At 47.4% G+C, this 16116-nt stretch overlaps 1 protein-coding gene across 4 annotated transcripts in view; it reads left to right on the top strand.

Annotated features, from left to right (window-relative positions):
* Nucleotides 1-16116, top strand: part of MYLK (myosin light chain kinase) — a 230189-nt gene that overhangs the window by 50637 nt on the left and 163436 nt on the right. For 2 of the 4 annotated variants that reach the window (XM_081138327.1, XM_081138330.1), the window contains exon 1: nt 14186-14391. The exons of 1 other annotated variant lie outside the window; for it this stretch is intronic. The gene's annotated coding sequence lies outside the window, so the exon portion shown is untranslated. Of the gene's footprint in view, nt 1-14185; nt 14392-14479; nt 14754-16116 lie in introns of those variants that run through there. One more of the 4 variants, XM_081138329.1, reaches the window with a different exon arrangement.

Consider the following 16116-nt stretch of genomic DNA (forward strand, 5'->3'; position numbering starts at 1 on the left):
TATGTCTCCCAGGGTGTAGCATAGTACTTGGCAGGTAGTGAGCTCTCAGAACATGTGATGAATGAACAAACTACTAATCAAATAAAACTGTGACATTTTTACAAATAAATGAAAGAATACATTAATTCTAAAGAAGTGTGAAGATTAAAGAAAAAGCCTTTTAAAGTATGTATAGTGAGCTGTGGAAAACTCCACGTGTCCTTTTCGTTTTTCATATTTTATCATGGGTTGATGGGAACTTTGTCCTGGAAGAGCTCTCATGAATCCATGTCAAAGATCCCACTGGGAAGGTCTTAGGGGAGAGGAGATCTTGAGGTTGGTTAGGGTAGGACTCAGTTGGGTGGGAAAGACTACCTATCGAAGGCATTCCAGAGCTGCCCCGCTTGGCAGGATTATAGAGGAGAGGGCAGAAGGCCTCATGTTTTGCTTGATAACAGCACTTGTTTTGAACTTCCTGACTCCTTGGGGTTGGATCCTTTCCTGTCTTGCTCCATACTTGTCTCAGTTCCCAAACCTTGCCTAAGCCGGTTGATATTTAAGTTCACATCCCTTCAAACTGTGCAGGAATCCCACCTGGCCATTGCCTTGGACCAGGCAGCAGATCAAGGACTTCCAGCTCACACTGGGGCTGAGGAAAGAATAACCTATTGGGGAGCCAAAGTTGGCCTCAGGCAGTGGGTTGGCAGAAATCAAGAGGCCCCAGATTCAAGAGCCACAAAAATGTCATGCACTTTGACTCAGTAATGAAAATCCTTGAAATATGTCTTGGGGAAATAATCTAGAATGAAGGAAAAGTTATGTTCATGAAATTGTAACTTGTGATGTTTTAATGGAATTGGAAGCAACCTAAATGGTAAATAACAGGGCACCATTGAATAGATTATGGTGCAACCATTTGATGGAATTTTATAGAATCATTAAAAATGAGATTATGAAGAGTAGGCCATAACCAGGAAAAAGTTTGTGGTTTAGCTTGAAGAAAAGAATGAAAATAAAGGCAAAGATAATGTGTAGGCCTAATTTTGTTTTAAGTATACTTTTAGAAAAAGACTAGAAATATATATAGAAAATAATAGTATTTACATTAGGGAAAAAATGTCACTTGTAATCCTATCCACAGCCAGACTTTCAGCAAATATTGTTTATGAGCAGTGACAAAACAAAATGGAATGAGGGAACTGGAGTGGATTTAAAGTTCATGTAAAAAATCAGCAACCAAGACACTGTTTAGAAAGGAGCAAGGACATATATGAGAAAATATCCAAATATATCCCAGTGTGGGAAATAACATAACAGTTTCCTGGACCGAGGACATGTGAAGCATGAGCTTGGCCAGAATAGGGTGACCGTGCCCAGGAAAGACATCTTTGAAGTGACAGCTCACGCCTAGACTTAGGGAGGCTGTGGAGGTGATTAGGGTGCTGAACATACATTTGGTTTCCTGGGACAGTCCCAGCGTGAATATTAATAGTGTCCCTCTTCATACTCAGAAGAGACCTGGTTTGGATAGTACAGCCTGTGGTCACTCTAGTTATTGAAAAGGAAGGAGGAGGACATTCTAGGTTGGGGACAGTGGCTCTGCCAGTTGCCTCTAGCATTTAAGAGCTGGTGAATTGAGATTCCCTGATGCTGAGGGAGGTCCAGCCTGATGAAGAAGTGACCCAGGGGTAATGTGAATGTAGCTCTGCTTCCCGATTAGTTGTAGGAAAATCAAGGGGAGTATTTCCCAGTTGCCCCAGCGTGGGGCTAGAATGCACGTTTCACTCTGACCCTGGAGCGCCTCTTTCCCTTGCACCCGTCCTCACCTATCCCACACATCTAGTACATGACAATACCATTTTCAATGAGCAGAAGCAGTAAGAGTGGATAATTTGACAGCTGAGCCTTCCTACTTATTTGTGTACCTGGAAGCATTGCCCTAGAGAAGTTCTTGCCTTGTAATAGAGAAGTCCATGTATGGCTAATGCAGAAATAAGTTCAAATGGTAGAAGATGACAACTTTAAGGGATAAGGCATAGCCTGGGTGGACTCCGTTTACTTCTTGATGTCTGCCCTCTGTTCTATTGGCTCTGTTGAGACTGACTTATTGGAAACCCTGTTCCTGAGCAGAGGCACCAAGTTGACCATTTGCACTTGCAAGAAAAATGGGGTGGGATTATTGAGGAGGCCCACTCCCCTGTGCCCACAGGAGTGTTGCTCTGACCCTGAGTGTCCCAAGATGCCTATCTGGACATCATGGGACTGGACTTTCTGAGGGCAGTGTCTCCTCACAGTCTTAGCTCAGAGGGGTTTCCAGTCAATGGAGAAGCCAGCCAGACGCAGCTCACTTTGCACCCAAGCAAACAGATAAATGGTTCAGGGATTGCAAAAGTGGAGAGATAGCTAAACCTTTTTTAGATGTTTTTTTCCTGTTGTTTGGTTAAAGAATGCCGGTGGTAAGTGTGGTAACAAGTTATCTTTGGTTTTTCCTGGACTTAAGCAAGAAATTACCTTCTGGCTCCTGGAAACTGTTTTAACCCTCTAGTTAAGACATAGGGGGGAAATCATTGCCTCACTTAAAAAAGAGAGAGCTCTGCTTTGGAGGCCAGGCTATAGACAGACTTGCCAGGAACCTTGTAACTGAGGGAGGACACCTGAGCAAGTTTGACTCATGCCAAATTGCTGCTTCCCATAGTGGCCCAGTGGGGGAAGTTGACCTTTTCATGGGGGAGAAAGTACTGTTGTGAAGACATAAAAGGAAAGTAAGTAAGCGAGGCAGTTCTGGCCTTCCCCTCCTTTTATTTTAGCACACTACAGAGGACAGGTGTGGTCAGGAGTGAGGTCCAGGTCTTACTTGGGCCCAGAAATCAAAAGGGACAAGGCCATTAGGGAGACGGAACAGCCCTGACTAATAGGTGTGGGCAGGGCAGAGTTGATGGCCGGAGTTCTTCAGTATAATGTCCTGAATCTCCCCCCATCAGACCCTGGACTCTGGGAGTTCCCTGGAACTGCTTTCTCTAAGAAAAGTTCTGTATCAGGTCATAATTTAAAAACCAGCCAGAGGCCCAGCCAGCCTGGCTCTGTGGTTGAGCATCGAGGTTCCAGGAGATACAGGTTTGATTCCCGGTCAGAACACTCACCCGGGTTTCGGGCCCGATCCCCAGTGGGGGGCGTGCAGGAGGCAGCTAATCAATGACTCCTCACTGATGTTTCTCTCTCTCTCTCTCCCTCACCCTTTCTCTCTGAAATCAATAAAGATATATTTTGAAAAACACACAACAGGCAGAGAAAACTTATTCATTACCTTAAACATTAATGGTAAAAGCTCCAGATGATAGCATTTTGTTAAATGTTATGTGACTGTTAGAAATGGAAGTTAGTAATTAGAAGTGCATTGCCACCTTAATAGATACATTGGGTATCGGTGAGCACATTCAGGCCTCCTCCTTTTGTCTAATCAGCCACACCTAGAGGCCTAGCTGGTTGGCGGCTGTGCCCACTGGGTAGAAGCTTGCCTAAATTACCTAGAAGAAAATGTTCCGACAACTAGAATGGTCATTTCAAAGCTTTGCAGTGATGGTAAACAATATATTTCTCTGTGCCATCTTGTTACTGTGGGGGAGGGAGACTATTTAACACCCAATAAATTCTGGGACCACACACCACTCTTGGCTGAATGCCAAGAGATGGACTGCTGCTTTTGTGTTGGCTGAATGTCCTGAGTAGGATGCAGAATTGCTGGGTTCAGGAGTGGAAAAACATGAAGGGTTTAAGGGCCTGTGACCAGGCCGGTACCCTACTAGCTGTTTTATTTCTATTGTTTATTATTTTGTTTCTATTCTCTTTTGTGATCTGGCCTCCCCAAGAAGATTCTAAGTCCTTTGTCCTCAAGGTATGCCCTCCCCTGGCCAGTTGTGAGCCCAGCTAATACTTGGGGGTGGCCCATTGACCTTCTTGCTGGCCCGCATCAGCCTGCACCTCCCTCTCTGGTGGCTGGTGGGGTCTCTTGTGGGAAAAGGTTTTTCCTCCAGGTGTAGTGACCCCCTGTTTCTGAGAGAAGGTTGGGAGGGACAGAGGCTGTCTCCTCCTCACCGGGAGCCAGTTGAACTGACGCAGGTGCTCTCTCCTGAGGGTCAGTCACATTTTGCTGGGTTCATGCTGATCCACTTTTAGCCCAAGCCTGAAATTGGGGCCCAGAGAGGCCCAGGCTCTGCAAATACCAGCTCCAGACCCAAGGACACCTGTCTACCTGTGGCATTCAGGGGCTGCAGATTGAACTCTTCACCCGGAGAGTGGGTACTTCAACTGGGGAGGAAAAGCAGGGGCAGGCGTGGGAGGGCGGTCAGGGTGTGAGGGAGGGAGCTCATGGGAGCAAATGGACCACCAGCGGAGTGAAGTCCAGAAGTAAGGGTGTGTGTGCACTCTCACTGCAGCGCGTATGTCATCGTATTGGGAGGATGTGGTGCCCGCCACATTCTGTTTAACCTCTCACCTTGTTTATGGTTACAGGGGTCATTGTAGGTGCTCAGTAAACACACAGTGGTGGGTGTGTGGACAGACTGTGCATTCTGATCCTCAGGCTGAAGTTTTTTCTACTCTGAGGGGAGCATAAACTTGATAATCCTGGCTTGGTTGTCTAGGTGGTCAGTATGGGAGCCAAGGATAGTATAAATATTCTAAGTTGTCAAGAGGGAGTTGCATCTTCTCAGCATGCTTTCGTCCAGCCATGGAGCAGGCTTTTTAGACAAACATTAGTGGCCTAAGAAGTTGGGATCTGGAAGAAGATTCTTATAGGTGTGAACCACAGGATGAATGAACTTCTAGAATTTCCTTGCTGTGGGGGCTGTGGCTGTGGCTGTGGCTGTGACTTTTGGCTACTAGTATGCAAGGCTTAGCTAATTACCAGCAGAATGGCTAATCACTTCAGAAAAAGGAGTGAAAGGCAATCATCAAATGAGTTTTCTTAGCAAACCCCGTCCAGCTACCTGGCAAGAGGGTAAAGGTAGCTTGTCTGAGCTGCTGTCTGCAGACTAAAATGTGTAAGGTGCCCCGGGCTCATGGAGGCTGACCGGATGTGCATGTCAGATTACAAATTGATACGCCCAAGAGGAACGTTAGAGGATTTCTAACCCCAGAGAGGTTAGGACACTTCCCCAGGACCTACTGTTAGCAGATTCTGTCCCTGAAATACAGTGGCTCTGGCTTTGAGCCAGGCCCTTCTCTCTGGGCCTGGATTTTCTTATCTGCAGATTGAGAAGGTGAGCTAAACTCCCTTGTGTTTTGTGGCTGTGTGTAATCTACTGGCAGAGCCAGGATACGACACCAAGACCTTGGACTCTGACCCACTCCCAGCTCTTCCCCGTGGCATCTCTAACAGTGTGACTTTGTTTCCAAGGGTCTGAATGTTGGGGCCAGAGACCTGGGTTCAAATCTAACTGATAAGAAGTAGTGGTTATTGTTAGCTCTGTGACCTTGGATGTATTGCTCAACTTCTGAGTCTTCATCTTTAAAATGAAAATAATACCTATCTTATAGAGTTGCTTTGAAAAGGAAAGTTAACTTAGGTAAAAACCTCAGTACAGTACCTGGCCCCTAGCAAGCATTTAATAAATGGGTCATTTTTATTACTAACAGTAGGTATTGTGGTTCAGTCACTTCATCTGATCTTCGGTTTCCTTTCTATAAAACATGAGGGTTAGATGGGACCAGTGCTTCCGACTTTTCCATCCCCAAGGGAAGTGGAGAAGGAACATGTATTGTGAGGTAGGGGCTTGGGCATAGCCTGAAGCAGCTTACAGAAGGCATCACATTCCTTTGAAGTCCTATAGTTATTTGTAAAATCTACATATAGTTGTCATCCTATAGAACAATGTGAAAGCATTGGTTTTAATATAAAAATGCTTCCCCCAAATCTTTGAATATAGTTGATCCTTCAGGATGAGGTGTTTTCAGCTGTCCCCAAAGTGCACACATCTGCATCGGAGGATGAGGTGGGGTTACATCATTTCTAAGGTCCCTCCCAGCCTTGACATTCTAGGCTCCTCGGGTAAGTGAGTCTCCTCTTCAAAAGACCTGAGGTTGGTACCCAGGAGTCCCGCAGGAACCTCAGAGAGCCCCTGTGCCTCTGCGCCTACTGGGACTGGAAAGTGCTAGGTGGAGGTGCAACCAGCAGAAGGGAGGGAGATGACACAGCCCCTTGGAGTAAAGAATGAAGACGTCTGGAGGAGGGGCAGGGCTCTGTCTGAGCCTGACTTTGGCTGTTGGCTGATAAACCTGGCTGGGTTAGGCTGGCAGCCCTCCACCGCCCCAGGTAAGTATCAGGAAACACTAAGCCATTGTTTCCCATCCACAGCTGGAGGCTGTCCTGGGAACGGGGCCTCATATCATGGGAGGTTGGGTGAGGGCAAGGGGTGAACTGCATGTGGAAACATAGGGCTTGTCCCACGGCCAAGGCAGCCTCCTGGCAGTTCCACCCAAGGCCGAGGTCTGGGGTTGTGCCCAGCCCGTGGGAGGAGAGTTGAGGGAGCCTAAAGAAGAACAGCGAGCTTTGGGGAAGAACACAGAGATTCCTGTCTGTAAATGGGAGGAAAGAGCATCTCTGTGTATGGGGAGAGGAATATCTACTGATGGTGGTGCATAAATTTTCTACAGCTTAGTCACTATGCCTCTTCTCCCCCTCAGGCCTGTGGGATTGAAATGAAGTCATCCATTTGTTTAGGACAAATACAAGGGGCTTTCCCTGGGTTAGAGATTGACTACATTAGTCAAATTTGTACCCATCAGATATCATTTTAATAAAATCTAAGGGACTATCAACACAGTTGTTATGCTGGAAATTTCCTGTTGGGCATGGTATCTATTAAAATAAGATTTAACATATCTTGCTAAATCTTTCCTGAGCATGTTACCAAATTGAGTCAGCATTTGGAGTAAGGACTAGATTCTAGTTCTTTTTTTTTTTTTTAAATATATTTTTATTGACTTCAGAGAGAAGAAGGGAGAGGGAGAGAGAGAGATAGAAACATCAATGATGAGAGTCATTGATTGGCTGCCTCCTGCAGGACCCCTACTGGGATCGTGCCTGAAACCCGGGCATGTGCCCTGACCCGGAAACGAACCTCAGTCTCCGGGATCAGGTCAATGCTCAACCACTGAGCCAGGCTGGCTGGGCTCTAGTTCTGCTTTAATAGCTACGTGGCTTTAGGCAAGTCCCTTGGCCTTTGAGCCTCAGATTTCCCATCAGTAAAATGGGGTTATAATGTATCTCAATATGTAGTGAAGTTAAAGTGAGATCTTGATTGGGAAAGTGTTAGTAAGTTGTCAGTAGCTCAATGTTAATTTTAAGTAGAAGCCCTTTGGGCAGCATTATCTAAGGGGATTGCTATCTTCTGGGTCCTCCACAACCTAGTCTCAATCAATTTGATGACTGTCTCTCTCAAAACTCCTTTTGGCCCAACCCTTTCCAAAATGAGTCCCCTTGCTCTTAGACATGGAGCACCATCTTCCTGCCCCAGCTCAGCTCTGCTTAGATGGCACTAGCCCTTTCTCTGTGCTTTGCAAACTTCAAAGATCCCCACTCCTGTCTTTGAGGATACAAAGGTCCACTCTGGGACCATTTCCTCAGCTGTAAAATAAGGGGGGTGGATTAGATGATTTAGGTCTCCTTCCAGTCCCCACATTCTGCGATCCAGCCATATCCCACTGTGCTGACCATAAATCACAATTTGGGAGGGTGAGAGCAGTGCTTATTGTGTAGCCATTGACAAGCAACTGATATAAAGAAGTCAACGTAGGAGCATGAATTAGTAACCTATTCTTTGTGATAGGTAAGGCTATATCTGCAGCAATATTGAAATGGACTAGAACATCTAAGTGAAATAGGATACCTCTGCTTCTTCATCATAACTATTATTAGAGAGTTACCATTTGTTGAGTGCTTGCTATGTGCCAGGTATTGTTAGAAATCGCATATTACAGCTATAATGTATTGAGTATTCTGTGTGTCTACTTTGTGTTAGATACTTGAAGTTTCCTCTGATCTCCATAGAGCCCTACAAAACAGATTCAGAGATGGGAAAATTGAGGATTAGAGAGATTCAGTAAATCACCCAAGGTCATCTGGCTACTAAGTGGCAGAAGCAAATTCACATCGAGGCGTGTCTGACTGCAAAACCTGTGATGGGATCATTCACAGAAATCCCCTGGTTGACTGGCACCACCTAGCTTACTTTTAGATTATTGATTTATTGTTAGTGGTGTGCTAGGACTAGTGGTGACCCCAGCTGTGTTCTTGATACAAGTCGGGGTTTGACCCTAGAGTAGTGATTGGCCTCTCCCTAGGTGAGGTGGCCAACCTGAAAATTGCGTGGGGAAAACTCACCTGGGAAAATCACATGAAAAAACCCCACTTGCCCAGCTGGTGTTGCTCAGTGGTTGAGTGTCTACCCATGAACCAGGAAATCACAGTTCCATTCCTGGTCAGGGCACATGCCCAGGTTGTGGGCTCGATCCCCCATAGGGGATGTGCAGGAGGCGGCCGATCAATGACTCTCTCTCATCATTGATGTTTCTATCTCTCTCTCCCTCCCCTTCCTTCTCTGAAATCAATAAAAACTTATTTTAAAAAAACCACACAAACAAAACAAAAACTCCACCTGGATTTAGCACCCTCCCTCCTCCCGCAAGTTGGAGACACCAGGCTCCCGCTGCCTCCTCATGCACCTCTGTGCACCTACCGTCTTGTCTCAGTGGTAAGCTTGAGTGGAAAGAAAACTAGAAATCCATCACACTGTTTGCCAGGCCTTTGGCTTGAGCCAGAGGAGGCGATTGTGTTGCTGGAAGTAATTAGAAGGCAACTACAAACTTGACTTTCAAATCCTGGAGCATGTAGGAGCTGATAGATCAGGTTGGCTGTGCGCATTTTCTTGTTCCCACTCAGAGTGGGGAAAGTATCTCCAGGCCTCTCAGTAAGGGAAGCTCAAGTGAGCCGTGGACATGCCATGGCCACGTGGGTACTGGCAGCTGCCTGGGCCCCAGGGAGTCCAGCAGGAGCTGCGGACTCTTGTGGCTGGAGACCATCTTCAAACCCAGCCTTGGCTCTTACCTGCGTTCCCCATCTCTGCAGCCCCTCCTGTGAGCAGTGCTTCCTGCCCGCCTCTCCTTGGAAGAAACTGTCCCAGCCTGATGCCTGGGGCTCTCACGGGGAAAGGCAGGACTCCCACAGAAGGATCCTCCTCATTTTCCCTCCTCCACTCATCCAAGCCGTAGTCCAGCCACGGAGCTAATGTTTTCCCAGGAGAAACAGGCCAGGGGAAGCTGGCATCTACCCTAAACTGTGTGGAGAGGAGCAGGGGCCACCGGAGATCTGCTCACAGTTCACCTGCATCCGTGTTCTCAGAGTCTAAGGGCCCCCAGAGCACAGGATCCTCTGGGCCTGTCCCTTCAGATCACCAACACAGGGCCAGCCCCCCCCGTCCCCTCCCCAAAGTAAGGGGCAATGTGCCCCTCAGGCGACTCAGAAAGAAGGACAGGACATTCCAGTCTGGAGCCAGAGAAGCTGCTAGAGCCCCCTTCAGGGCGGGGTGTGATCAGCAGAATCATGAGGCTCACTTTCTTCCAAGGCCTCCTTTTCCAAAGAAGACCAGGAGAGGAGGGTTAGGGCAGACTCATGGCACAGACTGGTGACCCTTCTCTTCACTCCCCTCCCTCCTCAGCCCTCTGACATTCCTACACCATCAGCACACCCATCCGCCAGGGGCTGCCCCACCTGCCCTCCCACCTGCTCTTCCCTGCCCAAGACTCATGTTTCTAAATAACTCAGATTACTAAATGTTGGCTGAACTGGGGGAGGGAGAGGAAGAATGAAGTAGTAGAAAAGGAATACATTCCATTTACTGAATGATAGTCCCCATTAATTTTGCTGTTATTTTTGGCCACTCTACTAAGGGATTAAATGAGATAAGTCACCTCAAGTGCTCACTCCAATGCCTGGCACTGGCGAATAGTGCTCATTGAAAGTAGCTCTTATTGGTCGCCTCTCATTCTCCTTTTTTTCCTGAGTTTCCGCTCAGCTCTTAGCCCCAGACCCTTCCTGGACAGACCTGGGAGCTGGCATAGCTGCATAGGTGCCTGTTCCTAGCACTGACCCAATGTTCAGAGCCTTCCTGGCCTATGCTGATGTGCCCCGAGGACCAGGTGTGCCTGCTTGATGTGGCTGCTGGGCCTGTGGAGCCCTGCGTGGCAGGCCCGGAACAGAAGGCTCTGGTAGGGAGGGCTTTGCCTCCTCCCTGGTGTCCCGCAGCATCTTGTTCCTGCTCCGGGCTTGGCTTCCCCTGCTGGAACCTTCCCTACCTGTCCAGGTGGCCTATAGAGAGCTGGTCTCAATCCTGGAGACACAGGTATGCTAAGGCAGGAAGGGTCCAGAGAGGCCCTTCAGGCCATGTAGAAAAGACTAGAGGAGGAAATTGACTTTCTTAAGGTCATAGCCAGTGGGGTACAACCATAGTAAGCACTAGAGTCACTGACTCTCTTCTGTGCTGTGTTACCCTCTAGTGCTGTCTTCTGTTTTCTCTTGTGCTGGCTCCCTTCTTGGCCAAGGCAGCTTCTATCCTCTGAGCTATTGACAGGAATATGAAACCAACAACATTAACAATAGCAACCACCACTGTTTGAGCACTTGTTCTGTGCCAGTGACTGGCCTGGGGATGCTTTTTATACATGTTGTTGACCCTCATAGCAACCCTGCAGGTATGGGGGTTGGTATTAGTAGTAGCCCCATTTTACAGATGAGTAAACTAAGACTTTAAGAGATTGTCACTAGCTTCGGGCCGCCCAGTTTAGATGTGGAGAACACAGCAGAGCAGTCTGTTCCCTGCGATGGGGATTGTGGGGATGGAAACAATGAACACTGTTCCTATTCCTTGAGTTGATTTCCCAGGGTCCCACAGACCTGAGTACTCACAGTGCTCATTTCATATGGTTTAAAAAACTGGGCACAACTGGTGTAGCTCAGCAGACTGGAGGGAGTAGACCTGGCAGTTGAGGAGATGGTTAGATAAACATACTTGTGACCCCAAACTTCCCTCTGTGGAGATGATGCCTGATAATGAAATGAGTGAACTTGAGGATTGTTGCTAGATTGTGATAGGAATGTGCATTTTGCTAATTTGGTTATAATCGGGGTTTCTGGCTTTGATTTCTTTTTGCATGTGACTTTTATTGCAGAAAGCCTCTCTCAGCCTGTTCTCATTAAATCCCAAATTAAGCAAGAATCCCAGCAGGAAGGGAGCAGCTCCAGGGGACCAGGCCTCGCTCTTTCACACTGTGTGTACGGTTGGGTGTGTTTATTTGATTTGATCTGTGTGTGTGTGTGTGTGTGTGTACGTGTGTGTGTGTGTCCCCTTTTGAGAAAAACTTAAAAATAACTTTCCGCTGAAGATGTGGGCACTCGGGTCGTGTTGCTGAGCAGACACCCTCCTCCCACCCGTAGCCTGCTGCTCTGCTGATGTGGCCAGGCTGACGTGGGCAGCTCATCTGCCTGGAGAAGCCCAACCCCTCCTTTAATGTGTTTTCCAAGAGGAAAGGCCCAAGAAGGCATAGGGAGGGAGAGGCTGAGTGGTGCTCAGGGAAGAACTCAGCTGTGTGGGACAGAGCAGGCTAGCTTTTCATGATTTCACTTGGGAATCCAGGGTTGTGGATCTGAGTTACTCAGGGATGCCAGCAGGAAGTCCAGAGAGTGTAACCCAGGCAGAGCGTCATTATGCCCATTTCACACACAGGAAGACTGAGAAGCAAAGAGTAGAATGGATGCACGGGTTACAAGCCAGGTTTAGAGCTGGACTGGCATGTGTCTAGAACCAAATACCTGCGGGCCCCAGAGGGGTGGATATTTTACTAGTGTTACCTGTTCACCACTGCTTTTCCTACATCATCTCTCTAATGTTTGCAAGATTCCCTATACAATAAAATTAAATGGGGCTGTAGTTTGGAAGTGATTTTTAAATGTTTCTTTTTTAGCCCTAATTTCTATTCATTCATGTATTCCACAAGCATCTGTTGAGAACTTACCAGTAATTTCACTTATCAGAATCCTAGGTATTAAGGATAGAGCAGTGAGAAAAACACACAGGACCTGTGACCCGGTGAAGCTCGTGTTCCAGGTTAATCATATAACCACACAGCTGCGCGCTGCCAGTTATGACGTGTGGAGTCTGACGCGCTTTCCTAACACGGGGCCTGGCCTAACCTCGGGGGGACCGGAGTCTGTGTTGAGTATTTCCAATCAGCCATTTCGTGCCTGGCAGTCCTTTAGTTTTTGCTTTGAGCCTAAGCACAGGAACTTAAAAATTGTTCTTTTAAACATCCCTCAAGCTCCGGTCCCTTTTGCTCATTTTTCAGGGGTGTATTTATCATCCACGTGATCGCTGTTCCTACTTGCTTAGTGTAACCCACAGATTTGGCAAACACACCTTCCATGATTTTGTCCAAATCCAATGACTTTCCCAGTCCTGTTGTCCACTACCAGAGACCTCTGTCTAAGACTCATATCCAATTTTCCTCCATTCCTCAATGGTGAACAGCATGGTTCTTCTTCTTTTTTTTTTTTTTTTTAATTCTTTCCTCCTTTGTTAGCCATAAAATATTCAAATATCTATTACATTCAAGGTCTTTCGGCATCTGGGTGTATAGTTAGTTCTCGACTAAGAACTTAATTGACTTAAAGGTGTTCTCTTCGTTAGTATCTGTTTCAGGCTTCCGATCTCTCGGGTCCACATTTGTTCAACCATTTTCTTTGGGTGAAAAGATGGAATCAGGTTGGGTATGATACACCCTCTTCCCCACCTGCCCATGAGAGCTGCACACCACTGTTCTCACAAAACCACTTTTCCACTTGTTTATTTTAAGGAGAACAGAAGTGGGGGCAGATGGTGACAAGGAGAGTAGGGGGAGAGACTAAAGCAGCGGTTCTCAAAGTGTGCCTTGGTGTCCTTGAGACTTTTTCAGAGGCCTTGAGTCCAAATCATTTTTGTAATAAAATGTTGTTTGCCTTTTTCACTCACTTTCTCTCTCCAGTAGACAGTGGAGTTTTCTAGCAGCTACAGATGTTAACACTGTGATGTCACAACAGACTGGATACAGAAATAGATATGAAAATTTAAGTGTCTTCTGTTAAGCCAGACATTTAAAAAAATTAAAAAAATGAACAACTCTTCTTACTTTATTTGTTTTGGAAAATATATTTTTCTTTTGAAAATGTTATGTTAACATATAATGGGCTTAATGATGCTTTTACATGAACTAATATTTTTTAGTTTTAATTTCTAATACAGTAAATATTGATAGCAGTAACTTACAAACAAAAGTTCTTTGGGATCCCCAATAGTTTTTAGGAGCATGAAGGGGCTGAGAACAGCTGATAACCCACAGGATTAACCCCATAGAGGATAAGGGGTCGCCTAGGTGTTATGAGAATTTCAGTTACTCAAGAATCAGACATGAGCCAACAGAAAAGCTTAAATTGCCAATTCATACATTTGTAGTCTGTCCCAAGGTGTGAATTGCATAGGATGAGAGATTCCTCTGGAATTATGGAAATCCTCTGTCCCTTGGAGGAGAGGTACTGGGCTAGGCATCAACTTGCTACCACATTGTAGAGGTATGCTTCAGGAACTGCTCCTGAAGCTCCCCAGGGGTCAGGACTAGTGCCATTGGGTCCTCTATACGATGTGAACACAGTCTGTGGAGCCTGGTTGAAACCTCAGCCCAAATTCCCTAAGACAATTAGAGCCTGGAGTTCTCCCATCCATCTGCTGTCTGGGCTTGCCTCCCACTCAAGGGATCATAAATGGGGTTTCCTCAGTTTTAGGAGGAAGGAGCTGGTTCTCAGGAGGCAAATGTCCCATGAGCCCTGGGTGGTAATTCTAGGCCAGATGTGCCAAGGGGTGAGTGGTATTCCAGGCCAGATGCAGAGCTGAGGGTGTGCCCAGCCCCTCCAAGAGTTCAGCTCTCTGCTTGACAGCATCCTCCCTTTGCTCCACACTCAGACTAGAATCTGCAGCTCTGTAAAAACCCATGAGCTTCCACCCCTGGCTTCCCCAGGACTCCATTGAGAGCCTCTGCAGCTGGCAGCCAGGGGTTTCAAAGGTCACCCCAGCTGGGCGGATTAGAACAACAGATCTCCCTGACCGGGTGAAGCTCGCTGCCCAGCGGAAGGCAAGTTGCAACATCTGAGAACAAAGTCAACCCCCCTTAACTTTTTCAGTCTGGTCCTGGGCTCTGCGGCTTCCTGGCTCTCCTTCCCTCTCTTCCTTCTCGGATGGACGGACTCTGGGCAGGAATCTCTGCAGTACAGTGGTAGAGAGTGGCTGTCCACGCGTGCCCACTCATGCGAGAGCTGCCAGGGGAAGAGCCACGGTAAGGCGTGTCTGTTCTTTGGTGTGTGGCCCTGCTCCGCTCTTTGCTCCCATGGGTCACGGCAAGTCAGCGTGGCACAGCCCACAGCAGGGGAGCAGCCACGCAGGGCTCAGAGGAGCAGTCAGGGAATTCGTGGGGATTTGAGTCCTGCGGAGAGAGGATTAAGGCGGGGAGTGGAGCTGTCATTGCCTGGCTGGTGTGCTGCCTCCGAGCCGGGCTGTGGCCTGTCGGGAGGTTCCCCCTGACAGCCAGGCTTCCAGTGCAGAGCCTGTGGGGCAGCCCTGCCCTGCGGGGAAGGTGCGGTATTTCCAGGATGCCCTGCTGGCTGACCAGGTGCTTAAAGACAGCTGCGATCATTTAAAGTGAGTGCACTTTGGGTAGGGAAGGGGATTGCTGGTTTCTCTAAACCTGTTCCGCCCTGTAACTTGACCCCTGATTTTTAACTTTTATTCTGAGTCTTTTTTTGCCTCAGAGTTGCACTCTGTTTTGGCCATAGTTAAAAGTATTCCTTTCTGGGTTCAAGAGACAATTTATAGTGCTTTTGATCAAATTAAAGTCAAATTAACTTCGAGCTGCTTTGAATGATTAATACATTCTGTTAGTTGTGGAAACCTCATTTGGAGGTGAGCATTGTGTGTGTGTGTGTGTGTGTGTTGGGGGTGGGGTCTGCTTCCAGCTCTTCCACCACTGCTCTTTTTGGCCTCCTCCATTGTTTTCTCATCTTACTTCTCTTTCTTTGATGAATATTGAATAAAGCCCTCTCGCTGATCTGTCTAAATCCAGCCACTGAGCACCGCTCTGCCGATAGAGAAGATCCTGCTGGTATTCTTGGTGGGAGGGTGGTCACCAGGCTGGTGGGGGCATTAGAAGGGAACAGGATTGGTTTGCTTTGATTTTTTTTTTTTTTTTTTTGATAGAGCATTCCAAATATGTCAGTAGCCATTAATTGGCAGTGTGGACGGAATCTGTTTATGTGTTGATGGCAGTGGGCAAGGCGATGGGCTGAGCAGAGCTGTTTGGTGTGTCTGGCCCGCCTGGGACTGGGCTCTGGTCCTGCTTGCAGATAGTTAAGTAACTGCCCCCGACAACCGCCTTGCAGGGGACTGGATGTCTTCTGGTTGTATTGACTTGCCTGTTCTCTTTCTAACCATGAAGCCAGACCACCCCTAAGGATGGATGGCTTCTGTCCTCTGTGTTCTTGGAGCCAAGCATGTTCCTTTTGATGACTGTATCCAGGGCCTTTGGGAGGTTTAGGTGGACCTCAGAAGGTCTTGGATCAAGAGGATTTGTAGAGAGGGTCCTGAGCCTGGTGTCACCACTCCTATGTTTCAGCTCCTCTTAAAGCGGAGGCAGAAGAGTCTTGTGTCTTTCAAAGCCAGGCCTGAGAGCAAAGGGGAGACACATTCCTCCCTGCAGCTCCCAATATTCCTCTCTGCAGTAACCTCTGCCTATCACATCTCCCTTTACTGGGAATAGCAGGAAATTCCTCATCTGGGTCATGGGCCTAGGGTATGACTCAGTTAGACTTTGGCTTGGTTTCCACTTCTTAGCTATGTGACCTTGGACAAGTGTGGTTGGCTTTCTCAGCCTCGGTGTTGTCGTTTGTAAAGGGAGCATAGTCAGAACTGCCTTGCAGGACTGTGCTGGTGCCCAGCACGATGTCAGAGGCACACACCCTGCCCATTAAACGGTGCTGCTAGGACAGGACAATCCTTCTTCCCCATC

Source organism: Miniopterus schreibersii, assembly GCF_964146895.1.
Source record: "Miniopterus schreibersii genome assembly, chromosome: 5".
NCBI classification, from domain to species: Eukaryota; Metazoa; Chordata; class Mammalia; order Chiroptera; family Miniopteridae; genus Miniopterus; species Miniopterus schreibersii.